General features: G+C 47.2%; 9 non-coding genes across 9 annotated transcripts; 7 read left to right on the forward strand and 2 right to left on the reverse strand.

Annotated features, from left to right (window-relative positions):
- Positions 1 to 1,565: 1,565 nt before the first annotated feature.
- Positions 1,566 to 1,638, reverse strand: TRNAM-CAU (transfer RNA methionine (anticodon CAU)). Its single transcript has one exon. It is a non-coding gene; the product is annotated as a tRNA-Met (tRNA).
- A 120-nt stretch (positions 1,639 to 1,758) lies between these two features.
- TRNAE-UUC (transfer RNA glutamic acid (anticodon UUC)) lies at positions 1,759 to 1,830 on the forward strand. Its single transcript has one exon. It is a non-coding gene; the product is annotated as a tRNA-Glu (tRNA).
- Positions 1,831 to 2,871: 1,041 nt separating this feature from the next.
- On the forward strand, positions 2,872 to 2,943 carry TRNAE-UUC (transfer RNA glutamic acid (anticodon UUC)). Its single transcript has one exon. It is a non-coding gene; the product is annotated as a tRNA-Glu (tRNA).
- Positions 2,944 to 6,210: 3,267 nt separating this feature from the next.
- On the forward strand, positions 6,211 to 6,282 carry TRNAE-UUC (transfer RNA glutamic acid (anticodon UUC)). The gene has a single exon. It is a non-coding gene; the product is annotated as a tRNA-Glu (tRNA).
- Positions 6,283 to 7,323: 1,041 nt separating this feature from the next.
- On the forward strand, positions 7,324 to 7,395 carry TRNAE-UUC (transfer RNA glutamic acid (anticodon UUC)). The gene has a single exon. It is a non-coding gene; the product is annotated as a tRNA-Glu (tRNA).
- A 2,155-nt stretch (positions 7,396 to 9,550) lies between these two features.
- On the forward strand, positions 9,551 to 9,622 carry TRNAE-UUC (transfer RNA glutamic acid (anticodon UUC)). Its single transcript has one exon. It is a non-coding gene; the product is annotated as a tRNA-Glu (tRNA).
- An 848-nt stretch (positions 9,623 to 10,470) lies between these two features.
- On the reverse strand, positions 10,471 to 10,543 carry TRNAM-CAU (transfer RNA methionine (anticodon CAU)). Its single transcript has one exon. It is a non-coding gene; the product is annotated as a tRNA-Met (tRNA).
- Positions 10,544 to 10,663: 120 nt separating this feature from the next.
- Positions 10,664 to 10,735, forward strand: TRNAE-UUC (transfer RNA glutamic acid (anticodon UUC)). The gene has a single exon. It is a non-coding gene; the product is annotated as a tRNA-Glu (tRNA).
- A 2,222-nt stretch (positions 10,736 to 12,957) lies between these two features.
- Positions 12,958 to 13,029, forward strand: TRNAE-UUC (transfer RNA glutamic acid (anticodon UUC)). The gene has a single exon. It is a non-coding gene; the product is annotated as a tRNA-Glu (tRNA).
- Positions 13,030 to 17,474: the final 4,445 nt, after the last annotated feature.

The raw sequence follows: 17,474 nt of genomic DNA on the forward strand, positions 1-17,474 counted from the left end.
TTTGGCGTACGCACATGCGTACTAGCACATGAAGTTTCTCGGCCGTTCTCGCTCTTCTGCACATTTGCATTGGCATATATCTATGTGCCAATCTTCTGCAAACCATTCTCTGACAGAGACATCATCTTTTTTTTCCACACCTTTAAAAAAGCCCTTTTGAATTCCTCTGTGCTTTGTTCTTTCTGTGTGATGAAACTAAGGGAAGCATGTCACATAGATGGAAAATGCCTCTGTTGTTCCAGGATGAGTAGACATTGTATCTTGCAAGGTCTGTTGGATGCAGAGCTAAAGATTTTAGCTGGGTGGAATATGGTGGAAGGCAAAAGAGCACTGAAAGCTTGATCTTCCGGTCAATTTTCCATCCATATGGTTTCCTACAAGACCTAAGGGATGAAGAGTAGTGTTTTTCATAGATTAAGGACCCCAAGGCTCACAAAATGGTTGGAGAGTAGTGCCCCGTGTGAGGATCGAACTCACGACCTTCAGATTATGAGACTGACGTGCTACCTGCTGCGCTAACGAGGCCAATTAGTGAAAGTGATATGTGTGTCATAGCTGGCCACCATACTTGGAAGCTGATGGCGGTGGCACATCTTTTTTTCCCTTTGGTTTTCTCTATTTTTCTCAAAACAAGGCAGCTAGTTTTCCCATATGGTCTAGCGGTTAGGATTCCTGGTTTTCACCCAGGCGGCCCGGGTTCGACTCCCGTTATGGGAAATGCAAGTCCTTTTAACGACCCGCACACTCCTAGTGCTGAAACCTCAAAGCTGTTTTTCCATTGTAACCTCCAATCATTCCCTTGTTGTCAAAGTACCAAGGGTCAAAGCCAGTGATGCAGACAAGACAGGTCAAGCCGGGTCAGGACAGTAAATTAAATACTATCAGCAACACAGGAACTCACAGGGCAAGCTTAAGTTCATCCAGCAACTAATGGCTCATGCACGCGCTTTGGCGTACGTATATGCGCACTGGCACATGAATTTTCACACATGAATAATATCAGGATCACAGGAACTCACAGGGGAAGCTGAAGATCATCGAGCAACTAATGGCTTATGCTGCTAGCTTTAAATAGGCCACTGGGCACCAGAAATTGTCACGCATTGTGTGCGCTTTGGCGTACGCACATGCGTACTAGCACATGAAGTTTCTCGGCCGTTCTCGCTCTTCTGCACATTTGCATTGGCAAATATCTATGTGCCAATCTTCTGCAAAACATTCTCTGACAGAGACATCATCTTTTTTTTCCACACCTTTGAAAAAGCCCTTTTGAATTCCTCGGTGCTTTGTTCTTTCTGTGTGATGAAACTAAGGGGAGCATGTCACATAGATGGAAAATGCCTCTGTTGTTCCAGGATGAGTAGACATTGTATCTTGCAAGGTCTGTTGGATGCAGAGCTAAAGATTTTAGCTGGGTGGAATATGGTGGAAGGCAAAAGAGCACTGAAAGCTTGATCTTCCGGTCAATTTTCCATCCATATGGTTTCCTACAAGACCTAAGGGATGAAGAGTAGTGTTTTTCATAGATTAAGGACCCCAAGGCTCACAAAATGGTTAGAGAGTAGTGCCCCGTGTGAGGATCGAACTCACGACCTTCAGATTATGAGACTGACGCGCTACCTGCTGCGCTAACGAGGCCAACTAGTGAAAGTGATATGTGTGTCATAGCTGGCCACCATACTTGGAAGCTGATGGCGGTGGCACATCTTTTTTTGCCTTTGGTTTTCTCTATTTTTCTCAAAACAAGGCGGCTAGTTTTCCCATATGGTCTAGCGGTTAGGATTCCTGGTTTTCACCCAGGCGGCCCGGGTTCGACTCCCGGTATGGGAAATGCAAGTCCTTTTAACGAACCGCACACTCCTAGTGCTGAAACCTCAAAGCTGTTTTTCCATTGTAACCTCCAATCATTCCCTTGTTGTCAAAGTACCAAGGGTCAAAGCCAGGGATGCAGACAAGACAGGTCAAGCCGGGTCAGGACAGGAAATGAAATACTATCAGGAACACAGGAACTCACAGGGCAAGCTGAAGTTCATCCAGCAACTAATGGCTCATGCACGCGCTTTGGCGTACGTATATGCGCACTGGCACATGAATTTTCACACATGAATAATATCAGGATCACAGGAACTCACAGGGGAAGCTGAAGATCATCCAGCAACTAATGGCTTATGCTGCTAGCTTTAAATAGGCCACTGGGCACCAGAAATTGTCACGCATTGTGTGCGCTTTGGCGTACGCACATGCGTACTAGCACATGAAGTTTCTCGGCCGTTCTCGCTCTTCTGCACATTTGCATTGGCAAATATCTATGTGCCAATCTTCTGCAAACCATTCTCTGACAGAGACATCATCTTTTTTTTCCACACCTTTGAAAAAGCCCTTTTGAATTCCTCGGTGCTTTGTTCTTTCTGTGTGATGAAACTAAGGGAAGCATGTCACATAGATGGAAAATGCCTCTGTTGTTCCAGGATGAGTAGACATTGTATCTTGCAAGGTCTGTTGGATGCAGAGCTAAAGATTTTAGCTGGGTGGAATATGGTGGAAGGCAAAAGAGCACTGAAAGCTTGATCTTGCGGTCAATTTTCCATCCATATGGTTTCCTACAAGACCTAAGGGATGAAGAGTAGTGTTTTTCATAGATTAAGGACCCCAAGGCTCACAAAATGGTTAGAGAGTAGTGCCCCGTGTGAGGATCGAAATCACGACCTTCAGATTATGAGACTGACACGCTACCTGCTGCGCTAACGAGACCAATTAGTGAAAGTGATATGTGTGTCATAGCTGGCCACCATACTTGGAAGCTGATGGCGGTGGCACATCTTTTTTTCCCTTTGGTTTTCTCTATTTTTCTCAAAACAAGGCAGCTAGTTTTCCCATATGGTCTAGCGGTTAGGATTCCTGGTTTTCACCCAGGCGGCCCGGGTTCGACTCCCGGTATGGGAAATGCAAGTCCTTTTAACGACCCGCACACTCCTAGTGCTGAAACCTCAAAGCTGTTTTTCCATTGTAACCTCCAATCATTCCCTTGTTGTCAAAGTACCAAGGGTCAAAGCCAGGGATGCAGACAAGACAGGTCAAGCCGGGTCAGGACAGGAAATGAAATACTATCAGGAACACAGGAACTCACAGGGCAAGCTGAAGTTCATCCAGCAACTAATGGCTCATGCACGCGCTTTGGCGTACGTATATGCGCACTGGCACATGAATTTTCACACATGAATAATATCAGGATCACAGGAACTCACAGGGGAAGCTGAAGATCATCCAGCAACTAATGGCTTATGCTGCTAGCTTTAAATAGGCCACTGGGCACCAGAAATTGTCACGCATTGTGTGCGCTTTGGCGTACGCACATGCGTACTAGCACATGAAGTTTCTCGGCCGTTCTCGCTCTTCTGCACATTTGCATTGGCAAATATCTATGTGCCAATCTTCTGCAAACCATTCTCTGACAGAGACATCATCTTTTTTTTCCACACCTTTGAAAAAGCCCTTTTGAATTCCTCGGTGCTTTGTTCTTTCTGTGTGATGAAACTAAGGGAAGCATGTCACATAGATGGAAAATGCCTCTGTTGTTCCAGGATGAGTAGACATTGTATCTTGCAAGGCCTGTTGGATGCAGAGCTAAAGATTTTAGCTGGGTGGAATATGGTGGAAGGCAAAAGAGCATTGAAAGCTTGATCTTCCGGTCAATTTTCCATCCATATGGTTTCCTACAAGACCTAAGGGATGAAGAGTAGTGTTTTTCATAGATTAAGGACCCCAAGGCTCACAAAATGGTTAGAGAGTAGAGCCCCGTGTGAGGATCGAACTCACGACCTTCAGATTATGAGACTGACGCGCTACCTGCTGCGCTAACGAGGCCAATTAGTGAAAGTGATATGTGTGTCATAGCTGGCCACCATACTTGGAAGCTGATGGCGGTGGCACATCTTTTTTTCCCTTTGGTTTTCTCTTTTTTTCTCAAAATAAGACAGCTAGTTTTCCCATATGGTCTAGCGGTTAGGATTCCTGGTTTTCACCCAGGCAGCCCGGGTTCCACTCCCGGTATGGAAAATGCAAGTCTTTTTAACGACCCGCACACTCCTAGTGCTGAAACCTCCAAGCTGTTTTTCCATTGTAACCTCCAATCATTCCCTTGTTGTCAAAGTACCAAGGGTCAAAGCCAGGGATGCAGACAAGACAGGTCAAGCCGGGTCAGGACAGGAAATGAAATACTATCAGGAACACAGGAACTCGCAGGGCAAGCTGAAGTTCATCCAGCAACTAATGGCTCATGCACGCGCTTTGGCGTACGTATATGCGCACTGGCACATGAATTTTCACACATGAATAATATCAGGATCACAGGAACTCACAGGGGAAGCTGAAGATCATCCAGCAACTAATGGCTTATGCTGCTAGCTTTAAATAGGCCACTGGGCACCAGAAATTGTCACGCATTGTGTGCGCTTTGGCGTACGCACATGCGTACTAGCACATGAAGTTTCTCGGCCGTTCTCGCTCTTCTGCACATTTGCATTGGCAAATATCTATGTGCCAATCTTCTGCAAACCATTCTCTGACAGAGACATCATCTTTTTTTTCCACACCTTTGAAAAAGCCCTTTTGAATTCCTCGGTGCTTTGTTCTTTCTGTGTGATGAAACTAAGGGAAGCATGTCACATAGATGGAAAATGCCTCTGTTGTTCCAGGATGAGTAGACATTGTATCTTGCAAGGCCTGTTGGATGCAGAGCTAAAGATTTTAGCTGGGTGGAATATGGTGGAATGCAAAAGAGCATTGAAAGCTTGATCTTCCGGTCAATTTTCCATCCATATGGTTTCCTACAAGACCTAAGGGATGAAGAGTAGTGTTTTTCATAGATTAAGGACCCCAAGGCTCACAAAATGGTTAGAGAGTAGAGCCCCGTGTGAGGATCGAACTCACGACCTTCAGATTATGAGACTGACGCGCTACCTGCTGCGCTAACGAGGCCAATTAGTGAAAGTGATATGTGTGTCATAGCTGGCCACCATACTTGGAAGTTGATGGCGGTGGCACATCTTTTTTTCCCTTTGGTTTTCTCTATTTTTCTCAAAATAAGACAGCTAGTTTTCCCATATGGTCTAGCGGTTAGGATTCCTGGTTTTCACCCAGGCAGCCCGGGTTCCACTCCCGGTATGGAAAATGCAAGTCTTTTTAACGACCCGCACACTCCTAGTGCTGAAACCTCCAAGCTGTTTTTCCATTGTAACCTCCAATCATTCCCTTGTTGTCAAAGTACCAAGGGTCAAAGCCAGGGATGCAGACAAGACAGGTCAAGCCGGGTCAGGACAGGAAATGAAATACTATCAGGAACACAGGAACTCGCAGGGCAAGCTGAAGTTCATCCAGCAACTAATGGCTCATGCACGCGCTTTGGCGTACGTATATGCGCACTGGCACATGAATTTTCACACATGAATAATATCAGGATCACAGGAACTCACAGGGGAAGCTGAAGATCATCCAGCAACTAATGGCTTATGCTGCTAGCTTTAAATAGGCCACTGGGCACCAGAAATTGTCACGCATTGTGTGCGCTTTGGCGTACGCACATGCGTACTAGCACATGAAGTTTCTCGGCCGTTCTCGCTCTTCTGCACATTTGCATTGGCAAATATCTATGTGCCAATCTTCTGCAAACCATTCTCTGACAGAGACATCATCTTTTTTTTCCACACCTTTGAAAAAGCCCTTTTGAATTCCTCGGTGCTTTGTTCTTTCTGTGTGATGAAACTAAGGGAAGCATGTCACATAGATGGAAAATGCCTCTGTTGTTCCAGGATGAGTAGACATTGTATCTTGCAAGGTCTGTTGGATGCAGAGCTAAAGATTTTAGCTGGGTGGAATATGGTGGAAGGCAAAAGAGCACTGAAAGCTTGATCTTCCGGTCAATTTTCCATCCATATGGTTTCCTACAAGACCTAAGGGATGAAGAGTAGTGTTTTTCATAGATTAAGGACCCCAAGGCTCACAAAATGGTTAGAGAGTAGTGCCCCATGTGAGGATCGAACTCACGACCTTCAGATTATGAGACTGACGCGCTACCTGCTGCGCTAACGAGGCCAATTAGTGAAAGTGATATGTGTGTCATAGCTGGCCACCATACTTGGAAGCTGATGGCGGTGGCACATCTTTTTTTCCCTTTGGTTTTCTCTATTTTTCTCAAAACAAGGCAGCTAGTTTTCCCATATGGTCTAGCGGTTAGGATTCCTGGTTTTCACCCAGGCGGCCCGGGTTCGACTCCCGGTATGGGAAAAGCAAGTCTTTTTAACGACCCGCACACTCCTAGTGCTGAAACCTCCAAGCTGTTTTTCCATTGTAACCTCCAATCATTCCCTTGTTATCAAAGTACCAAGGGTCAAAGCCAGGGATGCAGACAAGACAGGTCAAGCCGGGTCAGGACAGGAAATGAAATACTATCAGGAACACAGGAACTCACAGGGCAAGCTGAAGTTCATCCAGCAACTAATGGCTCATGCACGCGCTTTGGCGTACGTATATGCGCACTGGCACATGAATTTTCACACATGAATAATATCAGGATCACAGGAACTCACAGGGGAAGCTGAAGATCATCCAGCAACTAATGGCTTATGCTGCTAGCTTTAAATAGGCCACTGGGCACCAGAAATTGTCACGCATTGTGTGCGCTTTGGCGTACGCACATGCGTACTAGCACATGAAGTTTCTCGGCCGTTCTCGCTCTTCTGCACATTTGCATTGGCAAATATCTATGTGCCAATCTTCTGCAAACCATTCTCTGACAGAGACATCATCTTTTTTTTCCACACCTTTGAAAAAGCCCTTTTGAATTCCTCGGTGCTTTGTTCTTTCTGTGTGATGAAACTAAGGGAAGCATGTCACATAGATGGAAAATGCCTCTGTTGTTCCAGGATGAGTAGACATTGTATCTTGCAAGGTCTGTTGGATGCAGAGCTAAAGATTTTAGCTGGGTGGAATATGGTGGAAGGCAAAAGAGCACTGAAAGCTTGATCTTCCGGTCAATTTTCCATTCATATGGTTTCCTACAAGACCTAAGGGATGAAGAGTAGTGTTTTTCATAGATTAAGGACCCAAAGGCTCACAAAATGGTTAGAGAGTAGTGCCCCGTGTGAGGATCGAACTCACGACCTTCCGATTATGAGACTGACACGCTACCTGCTGCGCTAACGAGGCCAATTAGTGAAAGTGATATGTGTGTCATAGCTGGCCACCATACTTGGAAGCTGATGGCGGTGGCACATCTTTTTTTCCCTTTGGTTTTCTCTATTTTTCCCAAAACAAGGCAGCTAGTTTTCCCATATGGTCTAGCGGTTAGGATTCCTGGTTTTCACCCAGGCGGCCCGGGTTCGACTCCCGGTATGGGAAATGCAAGTCTTTTTAACGACCCGCACACTCCTAGTGCTGAAACCTCCAAGCTGTTTTTCCATTGTAACCTCCAATCATTCCCTTGTTGTCAAAGTACCAAGGGTCAAAGCCAGGGATGCAGACAAGACAGGTCAAGCCGGGTCAGGACAGGAAATGAAATACTATCAGGAACACAGGAACTCACCGGGCAAGCTGAAGTTCATCCAGCAACTAATGGCTCATGCACGCGCTTTGGCGTACGTATATGCGCACTGGCACATGAATTTTCACACATGAATAATATCAGGATCACAGGAACTCACAGGGGAAGCTGAAGATCATCCAGCAACTAATGGCTTATGCTGCTAGCTTTAAATAGGCCACTGGGCACCAGAAATTGTCACGCATTGTGTGCGCTTTGGCGTACGCACATGCGTACTAGCACATGAAGTTTCTCGGCCGTTCTCGCTCTTCTGCACATTTGCATTGGCAAATATCTATGTGCCAATCTTCTGCAAACCATTCTCTGACAGAGACATCATCTTTTTTTTCCACACCTTTGAAAAAGCCCTTTTGAATTCCTCGGTGCTTTGTTCTTTCTGTGTGATGAAACTAAGGGAAGCATGTCACATAGATGGAAAATGCCTCTGTTGTTCCAGGATGAGTAGACATTGTATCTTGCAAGGTCTGTTGGATGCAGAGCTAAAGATTTTAGCTGGGTGGAATATGGTGGAAGGCAAAAGAGCACTGAAAGCTTGATCTTCCGGTCAATTTTCCATCCATATGGTTTCCTACAAGACCTAAGGGATGAAGAGTAGTGTTTTTCATAGATTAAGGACCCCAAGGCTCACAAAATGGTTAGAGAGTAGTGCCCCGTGTGAGGATCGAACTCACGACCTTCCGATTATGAGACTGACGCGCTACCTGCTGCGCTAACGAGGCCAATTAGTGAAAGTGATATGTGTTTCATAGCTGGCCACCATACTTGGAAGCTGATGGCGGTGGCACATCTTTTTTTCCCTTTGGTTTTCTCTATTTTTCTCAAAACAAGGCAGCTAGTTTTCCCATATGGTCTAGCGGTTAGGATTCCTGGTTTTCACCCAGGCTGGCCCCGGTTTGACTCCCGGTATGGGAAATGCAAGTCCTTTTAACGACCCGCACACTCCTAGTGCTGAAACCTCCAAGCTGTTTTTCCATTGTAACCTCCAATCATTCCCTTGTTGTCAAAGTACCAAGGGTCAAAGCCAGGGATGCAGACAAGACAGGTCAAGCCGGGTCAGGACAGGAAATCAAATACTATCAGGAACACAGGAACTCACAGGGCAAGCTGAAGTTCATCCAGCAACTAATGGCTCATGCACGCGCTTTGGCGTACGTATATGCGCACTGGCACATGAATTTTCACACATGAATAATATCAGGATCACAGGAACTCACAGGGGAAGCTGAAGATTATCCAGCAACTAATGGCTTATGCTGCTAGCTTTAAATAGGCCACTGGGCACCAGAAATTGTCACGCATTGTGTGCGCTTTGGCGTACGCACATGCGTACTAGCACATGAAGTTTCTCGGCCGTTCTCGCTCTTCTGCACATTTGCATTGGCAAATATCTATGTGCCAATCTTCTGCAAACCATTCTCTGACAGAGACATCATCTTTTTTTTCCACACCTTTGAAAAAGCCCTTTTGAATTCCTCGGTGCTTTGTTCTTTCTGTGTGATGAAACTAAGGGAAGCATGTCACATAGATGGAAAATGCCTCTGTTGTTCCAGGATGAGTAGACATTGTATCTTGCAAGGTCTGTTGGATGCAGAGCTAAAGATTTTAGCTGGGTGGAATATGGTGGAAGGCAAAAGAGCACTGAAAGCTTGATCTTCCGGTCAATTTTCCATCCATATGGTTTCCTACAAGACCTAAGGGATGAAGAGTAGTGTTTTTCATAGATTAAGGACCGCGAGGCTCACAAAATGGTTAGAGAGTAGTGCCCCGTGTGAGGATCGAACTCACGACCTTCAGATTATGAGACTGACACGCTACCTGCTGCGCTAACGAGGCCAATTAGTGAAAGTGATATGTGTGTCATAGCTGGCCACCATACTTGGAAGCTGATGGCGGTGGCACATCTTTTTTTCCCTTTGGTTTTCTCTATTTTTCTCAAAGCAAGGCAGCTAGTTTTCCCATATGGTCTAGCGGTTAGGATTCCTGGTTTTCACCCAGGCGGCCCGGGTTCGACTCCCGGTATGGGAAATGCAAGTCCTTTTAACGACCCGCACACTCCTAGTGCTGAAACCTCAAAGCTGTTTTTCCATTGTAACCTCCAATCATTCCCTTGTTGTCAAAGTACCAAGGGTCAAAGCCAGGGATGCAGACAAGACAGGTCAAGCCGGGTCAGGACAGGAAATCAAATACTATCAGGAACACAGGAACTCACAGGGCAAGCTGAAGTTCATCCAGCAACTAATGGCTCATGCACGCGCTTTGGCGTACGTATATGCGCACTGGCACATGAATTTTCACACATGAATAATATCAGGATCACAGGAACTCACAGGGGAAGCTGAAGATTATCCAGCAACTAATGGCTTATGCTGCTAGCTTTAAATAGGCCACTGGGCACCAGAAATTGTCACGCATTGTGTGCGCTTTGGCGTACGCACATGCGTACTAGCACATGAAGTTTCTCGGCCGTTCTCGCTCTTCTGCACATTTGCATTGGCAAATATCTATGTGCCAATCTTCTGCAAACCATTCTCTGACAGAGACATCATCTTTTTTTTCCACACCTTTGAAAAAGCCCTTTTGAATTCCTCGGTGCTTTGTTCTTTCTGTGTGATGAAACTAAGGGAAGCATGTCACATAGATGGAAAATGCCTCTGTTGTTCCAGGATGAGTAGACATTGTATCTTGCAAGGTCTGTTGGATGCAGAGCTAAAGATTTTAGCTGGGTGGAATATGGTGGAAGGCAAAAGAGCACTGAAAGCTTGATCTTCCGGTCAACTTTCCATCCATATGGTTTCCTACAAGACCTAAGGGATGAAGAGTAGTGTTTTTCATAGATTAAGGACCCCAAGGCTCACAAAATGGTTATAGAGTAGTGCCCCGTGTGAGGATCGAACTCACGACCTTCAGATTATGAGACTGACGCGCTACCTGCTGCGCTAACGAGGCCAATTAGTGAAAATGATATGTGTGTCATAGCTGGCCACCATACTTGGAAGCTGATGGCGGTGGCACATCTTTTTTTCCCTTTGGTTTTCTCTATTTTTCTCAAAACAAGGCAGCTAGTTTTCCCATATGGTCTAGCGGTAAGGATTCCTGGTTTTCACCCAGGCGGCCCGGGTTCGACTCCCGGTATGGGAAATGCAAGCCCTTTTAACGACCCGCACACTCCTAGTGCTGAAACCTCAAAGCTGTTTTTCCATTGTAACCTCCAATCATTCCCTTGTTGTCAAAGTACCAAGGGTCAAAGCCAGGGATGCAGACAAGACAGGTCAAGCCGGGTCAGGACAGGAAATGAAATACTATCAGGAACACAGGAACTCACAGGGCAAGCTGAAGTTCATCCAGCAACTAATGGCTCATGCACGCGCTTTGGCGTACGTATATGCGCACTGGCACATGAATTTTCACACATGAATAATATCAGGATCACAGGAACTCACAGGGGAAGCTGAAGATCATCCAGCAACTAATGGCTTATGCTGCTAGCTTTAAATAGGCCACTGGGCACCAGAAATTGTCACGCATTGTGTGCGCTTTGGCGTACGCACATGCGTACTAGCACATGAAGTTTCTCGGCCGTTCTCACTCTTCTGCACATTTGCATTGGCAAATATCTATGTGCCAATCTTCTGCAAACCATTCTCTGACAGAGACATCATCTTTTTTTTCCACACCTTTGAAAAAGCCCTTTTGAATTCCTCGGTGCTTTGTTCTTTCTGTGTGATGAAACTAAGGGAAGCATGTCACATAGATGGAAAATGCATCTGTTGTTCCAGGATGAGTAGACATTGTATCTTGCAAGGTCTGTTGGATGCAGAGCTAAAGATTTTAGCTGGGTGGAATATGGTGGAAGGCAAAAGAGCACTGAAAGCTTGATCTTCCGGTCAACTTTCCATCCATATGGTTTCCTACAAGACCTAAGGGATGAAGAGTAGTGTTTTTCATAGATTAAGGACCCCAAGGCTCACAAAATGGTTAGAGAGTAGTGCCCCGTGTGAGGATCGAACTCATGACCTTCAGATTATGAGACTGACGTGCTACCTGCTGCTCTAACGAGGCCAATTAGTGAAAGTGATATGTGTGTCATAGCTGGCCACCATACTTGGAAGCTGATGGCGGTGGCACATCTTTTTTTCCCTTTGGTTTTCTCTATTTTTCTCAAAACAAGGCAGCTAGTTTTCCCATATGGTCTAGCGGTTAGGATTCCTGGTTTTCACCCAGGCGGCCCGGGTTCCACTCCCGGTATGGGAAATGCAAGTCCTTTTAACGACCCGCACACTCCTAGTGCTGAAACCTCAAAGCTGTTTTTCCATTGTAACCTCCAATCATTCCCTTGTTGTCAAAGTACCAAGGGTCAAAGCCAGGGATGCAGACAAGATAGGTCAAGGCGGATCAGGAACTTGCTGTCAAAGTTCCAAGGGTCAAAGCCAGGGATGCAGACAAGACAGGTTCAAGTCGGGTCAGGACAGGAAATCAAATACTATCAGGAACACAGGAACTCACAGGGCAAGCTGAAGTTCATCCAGCAACTAATGGCTCATGTACGCGCTTTGCCGTACGTATATGCGCACTGGCACATGAATTTTCACACATGAATAATATCAGGATCACAGGAACTCACAGGGGAAGCTGAAGATCATCCAGCAACTAATGGCTTATGCTGCTAGCTTTAAATAGGCCACTGGGCACCAGAAATTGTCACGCATTGTGTGCGCTTTGCCGTACGCACATGCGTACTAGCACATGAAGTTTCTCGGCCGTTCTCGCTCTTCTGCACATTTGCATTGGCAAATATCTATGTGCCAATCTTCTGCAAACCATTCTCTGACAGAGAAATCATCTTTTTTTTCCACACCATTGAAAAAGCCCTTTTGAATTCCTCGGTGCTTTGTTCTTTCTGTGTGATGAAACTAAGGGAAGCATGTCACATAGATGGAAAATGCCTCTGTTGTTCCAGGATGAGTAGACATTGTATCTTGCAAGGTCTGTTGGATGCAGAGCTAAAGATTTTAGCTGGGTGGAATATGGTGGAAGGCAAAAGAGCACTGAAAGCTTGATCTTCCGGTCAATTTTCCATCCATATGGTTTCCTACAAGACCTAAGGGATGAAGAGTAGTGTTTTTCATAGATTAAGGACCCCAAGGCTCACAAAATGGTTAGAGAGTAGTGCCCCGTGTGAGGATCAAACTCACGACCTTCAGATTATGAGACTGACGCGCTACCTGCTGCGCTAACGAGGCCAATTAGTGAAAGCGAAATTTGTGTCATAGCTGGTCACCATACTTGGAAGCTGATGGCGGTGGCACATCTTTTTTTCCCTTTGGTTTTCTCTTTTTTTCTCAAAACAAGGCAGCGAGTTTTCCCATATGGTCTAGCGGTTAGGATTCCTGGTTTTCACCCAGGCGGCCCGGGTTCGACTCCCGGTATGGGAAATGCAAGTCATTTTAACGACCCGCACACTCCTAGTGCTGAAACCTCAAAGCTGTTTTTTCAACTTCCGGTTCCGGCGCCGCATGGAGTGACTGCTCCTCCACTCAGCTCCCGCAGCGCGACCCTGAAATCGGCTTATAAATTCGGCTGAGCGGCTGGGAAACCACCGATCCACCTCTGCCATAGCCTTCTGTAGCCATGGACAAATTTCTGGAGAAATCCGGCGCGCGAACGAACGCGGCGCGGCCGCAAATTGAGGCCACGGCTTCGGCCTTCTCGGCTACCTTCTCCTCGCAGCGCACGACAGACATGGAGGTGAGCAGTGACCCATCCTCCCCTCGCTCTGCACAACCCCTACTGACCTCTCAAGCTCCTCCATCCCAGGGCACTCTCCCCACAGCCCCTGCTGGTGATTCCACTACGGAACGCATTGCCCAGGCCGTGGCTGCTCTATTATCCCCCATGATCTCTGCATCGGTGGAAAAGGCCGTAAATGCAGGCATGCAACAGCTAAAGGCCCAAATAGGCGAACACCACACCAGACTAAATGACCTGGAACACCGCGTGTCAGACATGGAGGAGGAATTATTCCAGGCCCAAGCCACTCAACGCTCCCAGGACAGGACAAACCAATACATCTTGCAGAAGCTCGATGACTTGGAAAATAGGGCCAGACGGAGTAACTTGTGATTCGTTGGCATCCCTGAGTCGCTTCAGACCTCCGAATTATCTGACTTTTGCACGGTTCGCATCCCAGAAGCCCTGGGCCTCCCGGGCCCCTGCACGGTAGAGAGGGCCCACCGTATGGGTCCCGCCACACCTGAACGCAAATCCCCTAGACCCATAATTGCAAAATACCTCAATTACTCTGACAAGGCCCTGATCCTGCAGAAGTTCAGACAAACCCGCTCTCTTCAACTGGATGGAATCAAGGTCCTGATCTTCGCCGATTATTCCATCGAGGTCTCCAAGAAGAGGAAAGCATTCCAGCAGGTGTGCTCGGAACTTTTCAAAATGCAACTCAAGTTCTCCCTGGCCTTCCCGGCTGTCCTGCGCCTCAAAGCTCCGAACGGCGACCAGCTGACCTTTCAAGATCCCTCCGAAGCGGAGGCATTTCTGCGCTCTCTTCACTCGGAATCGCACCCCCACACCTCATCCAAGTCATCATCATCGCTCAACCGCTCCCTGGACCAAAGGAGCCCACGGAAAGACTCGCCCAAAAGGTTCAGGCCCTCTGCCCCGGACCGCCATCCCCGTGATACCCCTCGGTGCGGTCATGGGGGTCTCCCTGTTTCCTCCTCTGCTCACCTCTCCGGTGTCCTTTTTGCTGGGTCCGTCAGACTTGTAAGTTGCCTTGTTAGTTTTAATTCATCCGATCAGGCACGGTTGATGCTCTGCCTGATGTCTACCCGGTTTCTCTTTTTCTTAGGCCTTGTACCAAGTTATGCTCCTATGTAGCAGTCACACCACCGTTGTTTTCTTGGCCACCTCTACATCGACTGACTCTCTGTCCTCGCTTAGACGTGGCCCTGCCGCTATTGCGGCCATTCTATACGTTGTACTTTATGGTTACACTAGTACCTTTGTGTGTTTACTTGCTTTTTATATGCTCTTTCTGTTACGTATATTTTCACGGTCCACATTTTCTTTTATATATATATGCTCCCCCTTTAGACTACCCTGCTTTTCTGGGTCTCTATCCTAAAATGTTTAAACTACATGTATATACGAAGCTCCCTCCTTACATGACTTATGACGTTATTGTGCTCCCTCTGGACTCACTGTGCATGACTAGCGCCGTACCATGGCACGTATTCTTTTTTGGCTCTCCCTTGGCACTTTTAACCTCGCTCATACTCCCACCCGAGTGCTGTTGCTCCATGCCTTGGGTCGTGCACTGGGGGCTGGCCTACACAGTGACTCTATGCGTAAAAAAGCGAAGTTCGCTCCAATGTTTTTGTATGTTTTTAAGTTTATTCCCCATCCCCCCTGCTCCTCCCCCCCTATCTCCTATCGGAGACTACGTCCCCCCTCTGCCCGTCACACTTTACGGGTTCCACTGCCACACCGGGTTCTTTTTATTCAATCTACAATCCAGCCGACTCGGTCCACCGGCTAGCGTTAAATATACAACATCGGCCCATTTCCCCTTCTCGCCCCCCCTGACATGAACATAATATCCTGGAATGTGAAAGGCCTCAGATCGCCCAATAAGAGAATGAAAGTCCTACGGCACCTAAAAAGATTGAAAACAGATATTGCCCTCCTGCAGGAAACCCACTTATCCGCTCCAGACTTTCATCGCATGCAGAAACTCTGGGTTGGAAAGGTCCTAGGCTCAGATGCCGTTAACCGTAAGGCGGGTGTTCTCCTGCTGATACATAAAAACCTCCCCTGCGAAGTACTGTCCACACACTCAGATTCTCAGGGCAGACTCCTCTCAGTGCATATTCGCCTAGGAACCAAAGACCTAGTGATCACTAACGTGTACGCTCCCAATAACCCTGGTAAATCCTTTTATAGCGGTCTGACCTCCTGGCTCCTTCGTTTCACCCAAACCCCCCATTTGGTCGGCGGTGACTTCAACGACATCCTACACCACGTAGACGACAGATCCCCTCCCCCACGACATAGGTCAAAAAGCGCTCCCTCTGCCACCTCTGTTTTTGCCTCCACCATGGAGTCCCTACATCTTCGTGATCTGTGGCGCCTATCTCACCCGGCAGACAGGGAATACACCTTTTACTCCCACCCCCATAACATGTTCTCGAGAATCGACTATTTTTTCGGATCCGACGATCTCATCCCTAATCTGTCTGAAGCAGAAATACTTGACATTGCTATTTCTGATCACGCCCCGATCGTAATTCGACTTGACAACTTAGATCTCCCACCACACCCTAGACTATGGCGCTTCCCCTCCTACCTCCACAATAATCCTGACTTCCGACACTTTATGGCGGTATCCTGGCGTGAATACTCGTAAGCGAATTCCCCACACTCTGATTCCCCCAACCTCTTCTGGGATGCTGGTAAAGCGTTTCTCAGGGGCCGAATCATCTCCTATGCGTCTTCTTTCAAAAGAAACGCCCTGTCCCATTATAAACGCGCCAGCGCGAGACTACATCTAGCCCAAAGATCCCTCTCCACTAATGATTCCCCCAACAATAGAGCCGAATGGAAGGCAGCCAAGCAAGGATTTGACACCTGGGCGGACACACTCGAACGCACCAAAAGATCTCAACTCGACGCAACGCTCCATAAATTTGGCAATAAGGCGGGTAAACTCCTAGCGAGGCTGTGCAAAGGCGCATTCCACCCGACGCACATCACCTCTCTTAAAGATACGAAGGGTGTCCTTCACTCCACCCCACAAGCAATTAACAAGGTGATGCTAAACTACTACACGGCCCTCTACGCTCCAGACCCTATAGATAATGCCTCTGCCCGCTCTTTCCTAGATAGTGTGCCCCTATCTAAAGTCACCTCTGAACAATTAGAAACCCTTAATGCCCCCATCTCACTCGCCGAAATCTCCTCCACGATCCGCACACTAACCCCGTCCAAAGCTCCAGGTCCCGACGGTTTCACCAGTGAATTCTATAAAACCCTCTCCTCCATCGCAGAGCCCACACTCCACAAGGTATACAATGGCATCTGGTCCGGTGGTCCATATCTCCCCTCTGGGAACCAGGCTGTTATCAAACTCCTCTACAAAAAGGGGAAGGACCCCCACGAACCAGGCTCGTATAGGCCGATTTCCCTCCTCAACCTGGATGTCAAGATACTGTCCAAAATAATAGCCACTAGACTAGCTGCCATCATTCCCTCCCTAATTCACCCTGCCCAATCTGGCTTTGTGAAAGGCAGAACCGCCACCCTGAACATCCGTAAGGTTATGCTCGCCCTGGAACATGCAAAAAACAACCCCGATGGGGACTTTGCCATTATAACATTAGATGCGGAGAAAGCCTTCGACAATGTCAGTTTTGATTGGCTTTCTATGACTCTATCCGAAATGGGCTTCAAGGGTCACTTCTGCCACCTTATCAAAGCCATGTATTCTTCCCCTGCAGCTAAATTAGTTGCGGCTGGTGTTCTCTCAGATGAATTTCACCTGCACAAGGGCACTCGTCAGGGGTGCCCACTCTCCCCTCTCCTCTTTAATATCGCCCTAGAACCCCTGTCCAGATATTTATCACACAAAGCCCCCCTTCACGGTATCCGCATAGGCCAACATGATCTGCGCACCTCCCTTTTTGCTGATGATGTGCTCATTTTTTCGTCGGACCCTGCCTCCGACATGCTTACCATTAAAGAGGTCTTTGACGTCTTCAGATCCTGTTCAGGGCTTCGAATAAACTACAGCAAAAGTGAAATCCTCCCGATAGGCTCCCATCGTAAACCCCCCTGGACGCAACACTCTATCTTCACAACCGCTAGCTCC

Source organism: Lithobates pipiens, unplaced genomic scaffold, assembly GCF_037356315.1.
Source record: "Lithobates pipiens isolate NorthernLeopardFrog02 unplaced genomic scaffold, aLitPip1_a1.2 Scaffold_8, whole genome shotgun sequence".
NCBI lineage: Eukaryota > Metazoa > Chordata > Amphibia > Anura > Ranidae > Lithobates > Lithobates pipiens.